Source organism: Oryctolagus cuniculus, chromosome 11, assembly GCF_964237555.1.
Source record: "Oryctolagus cuniculus chromosome 11, mOryCun1.1, whole genome shotgun sequence".
NCBI classification, from domain to species: Eukaryota; Metazoa; Chordata; class Mammalia; order Lagomorpha; family Leporidae; genus Oryctolagus; species Oryctolagus cuniculus.
Window position 1 is genome coordinate 4,450,054 of NC_091442.1, and position 6,519 is coordinate 4,456,572.

At 67.8% G+C, this 6,519-nt stretch overlaps 1 long non-coding RNA gene across 1 annotated transcript; it reads right to left on the reverse strand.

Moving 5' to 3' along the window:
- Nucleotides 1–355: 355 nt before the first annotated feature.
- On the reverse strand, nt 356–6,093 carry LOC138844186 (uncharacterized). The gene is made up of 3 exons (XR_011379727.1): nt 5,362–6,093; nt 3,005–5,199; nt 356–851 (listed from the first exon to the last, which is right to left on the reverse strand). It is a non-coding gene; the product is annotated as an uncharacterized lncRNA (long non-coding RNA).
- Between the last annotated feature and the right edge of the window lie 426 nt (nt 6,094–6,519).

Sequence of the window (6,519 nt, forward strand, 5' to 3'; positions counted from 1 at the left end):
GGCCCCTGCAAGGTGGGGACGGGAGGGATCCACAGTGTCTGTTGCATTTACTCCTGCACCTCCCCCACCCCTCCCCCACCCTGGAGACCCCCCTCCCCCACCCTGGGGACTCCCCCTCCCCCACCCCGAGGATTCCCCCCCACACCCTCTGGAAGCTCCCCTTCCCCCACCCTGGAGACCCCCCTCCCCCACCCTGAGGGTCCCCCCACACCCTCTGGAGGCTCCCCTCCCCCACCCTGGGGACTCCCCCACACCCTCTGGAGAACCCCCTCCCCCACCCTGGGAGACCCCTCCACACCCTCTGGAGGCTCCTCCTCCTCCACCCTGGGAGACCCCCCCACACCCTCTGGAGGCTGCACCCCAGTCTTCTCAGAGCCAGTCCCTGTGGCTTGACAGGAAAGGCCCCACTCCCAAAGTCCAAGGGTGCGCATGTGACTCAGACCTGACCAATCAGCTTATTCCACCCACCCCCAGACCTCCTTGATTGGTTCAGGGGTGGGACTGTGACTCAAATCAATCCAATCAGAGTTCATTCTGTGACTTGTTGGCGGGAAAGAATCTGGCTTTATTGGTGGTGGAGGTGGGAGGAGTTAAACCCCAAGCAGGCAGGGCGCTGACAGAGGTAGGGCAAAGATGGCGGAAATCAAGTCCCGATGACAGCAGTGAGACCCTGGATCCAGCTGTGCCTGCAGCCGGCCCGAGCTAGAGTGTCTGAGTCACATCAGAATTGTCATGCTGGGGCCAGCGCTGTGGCGCAGCAGGCTAAACCACCGCCTGCGGCGCCAGCATCCCATAGGGGCACCAGTTGGAGTCCTGGCTGCTCCACTTCCAATCCAGCTCTCTGCTGTGGCCTGGGAAAGCAGTGGAAGATGACCCAAGTGCTTGGGCCCCTGCACCCGCGTGGGAGACCCGGATGGAGCTCCCGGCTCCCGGCTTTACCTGGCCCAGCCCTGGCCATTGCAGCCATTTGGGGAGTGAATCAGTGGACGGAAGACATTTCTCTCTTCTCTCTCTCTCTCTCTCTCTCTCTCCCCCCCCTTTCTCCCTCTCTGTAACTCTGCCTTCCAAATAAATAAATCTTTTTTAAAAAAATATTGTGATCCTGAAGGCAGCTGAGTGGGTTTCGTGTCACAGCCCTCAGGCGTGGGGTCCACACTTGGTTCCCACGCACAGCGCCAGGGCTCGGAGGAATCCCCAAAGCGGGCTCGAGGCAGGCCTTGGAAAGCGGCCCGTGCCCACAGCAGGGCGGCCGGGAGTCCTTCCGGGGAGCCCCGGCCGAGCTCGGCACACAGCTCTCCTGTCCCCCGTGGGAGCGGAAGCAGACCCCTGGCCTGGGCACCTGGTTCAGCCTCCGTCCCTGGAGGGCTGAGAACAAGCTGGCCGTAACTGCCGTGGGCCAATGCCCAGCCAGCTGGCAGGGAGAGCGCCAGAACACGGTGAGCCTCGGTGGGCCTGGCCTCATCAGGGGAGCTGCGCTTTCCCCACAGAGGCTGAAGCCCGCAGGGGGAGGGGACCTGAGAGCCCCCCCACCCCGCCGCAGCGGCAGCGGCAGCACCGCAAGGCCCGCAGCCCACCACCGCCAGCAACGAGCCCCGCCAGGGACCAGGGAGCTGCAGGTGGTGTCCCACGGCCGAGTCCCGCAGAACGCGCCCCGATCCAGTGGGAACCTGCCCATCTCCTGACCATGAAACGCGGGCTGGGAACGTGGGCTTAAGCCTGAGTGTGAGGGGATTTGTAGAAACCGGTGTCTCAGCCTCACCGGGGAGGGCTGGGTGGCTGCCTGGGCTGGGACAGGTCCAAGGCCTTTCTCCCCCAGGGGCAGTGTGGGGCAGTGGTCAGCTCCCACATCCTCCGAGCGGACTGCCTGGGCGCCTGTGCCAGTGGCACGAAGGGATCTCGAGAGCCTTAGCCCGTGGGCGGCCCGCGGGCTCGTGTCTGGCACTGGGAGCAGCGCCTGGCGCAGCGGACGCCGTGGCTGTGGGTGCTGCTCTCATGGTGGGCGGGGCGTTCCAGCAGACCAGAGGCCGGGCTGGAGCTCACGGGCGTGGCCACGGCGTCTGCCGAATGGGACAGGGCAAGCCCCAGGCCCCGGGCGCTCACTGAGTGGGGTCCTGAGCCGCCGCGTCGGGCGCCAAGCTCACGAGCACAGGAGGCCTGGCTCACAGGGTGGCCTCTCCCCCGACGTGCCTGGTCCTGCTCAGAGCCATGGGGTGGCAGCAGGCCCGACTCTGGCCTGAGACCCTCGCAGCGCCTCTGGGGCTGCCCGTCTGCCCCCTGAGACCCTCGCAGCGCCTCTGGGGCTGCCCGTCTGCCCCCTGAGACCCTCGCAGCGCCTCTGGGGCTGCCCGTCTGCCCCCTGAGACCCTCGCAGCGCCTCTGGGGCTGCCCGTCTGCCCCCTGAGACCCTCGCAGCGCCTCTGGGGCTGCCCATCTGCCCGGGCTTCTTCCGCTCTGAAACACGCGGCGGCCCGCATGGAGCGCAGCCCCAGTGCCGCTTCCCACCGACACCAGGCTCCCGAGGCAGAGGGCCCTCGCGCGAGACGCAGCTGAGAAGCGGCCGAGCCGGGCTTCGAACCCGGGTCTCCCTGAGCCTCGCGGGGCTCGTGTCCCCTCCCGCAGCAACACTCCTGCAATCAACCAAAACCACCAAGACGGGGGGGGGGGGGCTTCCGTCAGTAGGAAAGAAGCCCCCAGGTTCCACGTGGAAGTCCCACCCCGGGCTCTGATCCCGGCTCCTGCTGGGGGCTGCAGGGATGGCTCAAGAGAGTGGGCGCTGCCTCCCCCATGGGGGCCCCGGGTGGAGTCCCGGCGCCTGGGGAGCGGCGTTCCGGGCAGAGGGAACCAGTGCAAAGGCCCCGGACTAGGAATGTGTCTGGCACACTGGGCCGCACTGAGGTAGCCGGCCTCTCCTCGGCCAGAGCCTGGGGGCCTTGCTGGCCGGGCCAGGGCCAGATCCGCACGCGGACCCTGATCAGCCCTCGGCCCCGGAGCTGTCCGCTCTCACCTGCTGCCGCCTGCCTGATGGTCTTGGGTTCCTTAATCCAAACTTCTGAGGTGGATGTCGATGGTCTCAGTTCAGCTGTCGGTGCCAATGCCTGGTCCAGTGGCTGTGTCCCTAGCAGGAGGGGCTGGGGCATCACACGGCCCCCCTGAGTGACTGCCCTGGGCAGGGGCTGGTGGCTGTGACCGTGACTGACGTGCCCCAGGCCCCGAGCAACCGGCTTACTTCCTTCACCCGATGGTGCAGCCTCTCTCAAGTAGCCACTGAGTCACCATCAGTAACGGCCCCTGACTCGGGGCCCCGACCCTCGCCTTCCCCGCAAGCCAGCCCATCCCTCCACCCCAGACGTTAGTGAACGGCTTCCGGAGCTGCACCTGTCATAGGTGCTGGGGGCTCGTGGCAGCCACGACAGGTACCCAGATGCAGGGTCCCTGTATCCAGCAACAGTGACGCACAGTGGATAAATATCTCTAGATATTTGTGGTATCTGCAATGAACGAGGAGCACCGGAGGTCTGAGAACTTACAAGAGGAGCCCGAGTCCCAGGCAGGGGGAGGCCCATCAAGGAGGGCTTCTCAGAGGAGGTGACATATTAGGCTGATGACTGACATGTGAACCCAGGCGAACCAGGGAAGAGTGGGGGACGAGCGTCCAGGGCGAGGAAGGGGGCGCCCCAAGGCTGCCAAGGTGGAGGGGCGCCCGGCTCACTGAGGGGGCAGAGAAGGCCAGTGTGTGGCCAAGGTGTGGCGGTGGCCGGGGAGGGCCAGCCGGAGGCCTGCTGGAGAGCAGGGGTGGGCAGTTGGGCAGTTGGGGGGCCCCGCTCCTCAGCGCTTCATTTCTGGAGTCCCTTCACGTCTGGGCGCGGCAGCCCTGGCGAGCAGAGGGCATGGACTTGAACTTGACAGCTAAGTGCTGCCCGTTCACACACACGCCCTGTCTGGCCAGACGGGGTTGCCACGGGCCCTGGCCCTACGGCGAGGAGAGCCGGGAGGCCCACCCAGCCCGCGGAGCCCACTCTGTGGAGGAGAGGGCCGGCCAGCGTGCACGGCCTTGGGGAGCGGCCGAAGGACCCCGCGTGCTTGCCGCCTGCCCCGCTTGAATCAGGGTGCTCCACCCTGGCTGCACTTCGGGGACCCCGGGGCTTCTCAGGGGGTCCCAGGCCCCTGCAGGGTCCCCCCAGTGAGTCCCAAGTGCTCCTGGGGCAGCCCCGGGAGGTTTGCAACTGGGAGACGCGCAGGGAGGACGCCCCGCAAGACCGAGGGGGGAGGGAGCCGGGACAGGGCCGAGGAGGAGGGGCCTGGCACAGAGGAGCCACAGCATCTCATCCTGGGTGTCAACTTCCACGCCTTCAGCTGCCCGCTCTGCAGCGCGGGCCAAGCGGCCTTGCAAACCAGCCCCAGCACCCGCGTGCAAACCAGCCCCAGTGCCCGTGTGCAAACCAGCCCAGAGCCCCGCGTGCAAACCAGCTCCAGCGCCCGCGTGCAAACCAGCCCCAGCACCCGCGTGCAAAGCACCACGCGGGGTTCCCGCCCCTCCCCCACGACCCGTCTCTGTGCTGCACACCTCTGCCCCCCGCCTGCCGCTCAGGGAGGCCCTGGCGTGGCCTCGGCCGCCACGCTCTCTTGCACATCCTCGCCGCTCTGCTGGGGGCATCGCCAGACCCAGCGCCTCAAGCCTGTGGAGCGCAGCCAGCATCTCGCGCCCCTCTGTCTACTCCCAGCCCCGCGTCTTGCATTCCCCGTCTCACTCAGAGTCGAATCCAAAGTCCTCCCAGTGAGCACGGCCATCCTCCCCGACAGCAGGCACCTCTGACCGCACGCCCCTCACCCCTGCGCTCCAGCCTTGCTGGTGTCCCGGCCCCGGACCTTCTGCTCCTTCTGTCCTCCAAAGCCCAGCTGTCTTTATTCGAGTGTCTGCTTGACTGTCGCACCCCCAGCCACCTGCCCCAGGACTCTGCCCCGTCCCCCCGGCCCTCCCCCCCGGTCACTGTGCCGACAGCCCTTCCGCGGGTCCAGCACAAACCTCGCGTGCTGTGGATTTGGTGGGGGAGGGGCCTTGGCCTGTCTGCTTGCAGCTGCACACCTGGGCCCAGCACCCCGTCAACACGCCGAACACACGGATGAGCCGGTGAGTGGTGAACGTTAGGGACCGAGAGCCAGCCGGCCTCGAGGGCCCACCGCGTGGCCGAGCCGCAGCTCCTGTGGGGGGCAGATAAGAACGTGGCCTCAAAGCTCTGGTTCTGCGGCCGCGGCCAAGGCTCCCTGCATGGGAGCTGCGGCACAGCCTCACGGCCTCGCGAGACAGGCGGGGGGCAGAGGTCGGCACCGAGCCCTGCCCCTCCCCCCCCCCGGCCCTCTCACCTGCGCAGGGGGTACTGGGAGAAAGCTCCTGCCCGCACGCAAGTCCCGGCCGAAAGCGGCTCCTGCAGGCGTCGGCTGAGTGGAGCCGTCGTGGGCATCAAACTAAGCTGCGGTGCCCAGAAACAGGAAAACCCGCCTGGGCCCAGCCCAGCCACAGCAGGGCCGGCAGAACCTCAGAGCAGCCCGGAGGTGCGGCCCAGGGGCTGGGTGCCCCGCGATGCCTCCCTTTGGAGGGTCGCTGAGGAGCCCATGTCCCGCCCCCTTCCTGCTGGTGCAGCCCCACCCCCCACCCCAGCCTTCCCCCAGGAGGAAACCAGGACCCCAGTGCAGAGGGGAGGGAGGGGCTGACTGGCTGTGAGGCTGTCCCCAGCAGGGACCACATCTGCTGGCTGAGGCGGAGGGGCCTGACCAGGGGCCACAGCCTCCCCTGCAAGCCCCACCCCGTCTCCTGCCCCATCACCCACTCCCAGCCCCGCCCTGTCTCAGGCAGACTGGCCCTGGATGGCCACATGCGGTCACTACGTTGTCCCCAGTGGCCATGTGCTCCAGCCGTGAGCCCCAGCACCTGTGCCAGCAGGTGCTCCAGCGTCCTGGCCAGTAGATGGACCACAGCCAGGTCAGCGCAGGCCCCAGTGACCCGCGAGTGAGCACCATTGAGCAAGCGAGTGTCCCTCTCCCCAGCCGTGGCCGCCTGGGCAGCCGCGCCCGGGGGCGGGGGCGGGGCTTGGTCGCCACGTTACCCAAGTGTGCTCTGTCACGCAGTTCTCTCCATGCCCGCCTGGCGGCTCGCACCTCGCCGCGCCTCTGAGTCACTTGCGGATGCCAGGTTCCTGGCGGAGCTCCTGGCACGGTGGGTCCGGGACGTGGCCCCGGCACGAGGACATTTTCAAACCCTGCGGGAGCTTCCGAGGGCAGCCGAGGTGGACACAGGCTCAGGTCCGGGAGCAGAGCTGCGGCCCCTGGGCGGGAAGGCCGGAGCCCCGCGTAGGGATCCCAGGGACGAAGGTGGTGTGCGCATGCTCCAGGCTGGGCCTGGATGAGAGGGGGGAGCCGGAGCCTGCAGCCCCTCTGCCGAAGAGTAAGCGCAGGGCAGGCAGCTCAAGGCGTGGCAGCCCCCGCTCCCTGCCGGGAGTTAACACCCAGTGCCTCCTTCCGCCG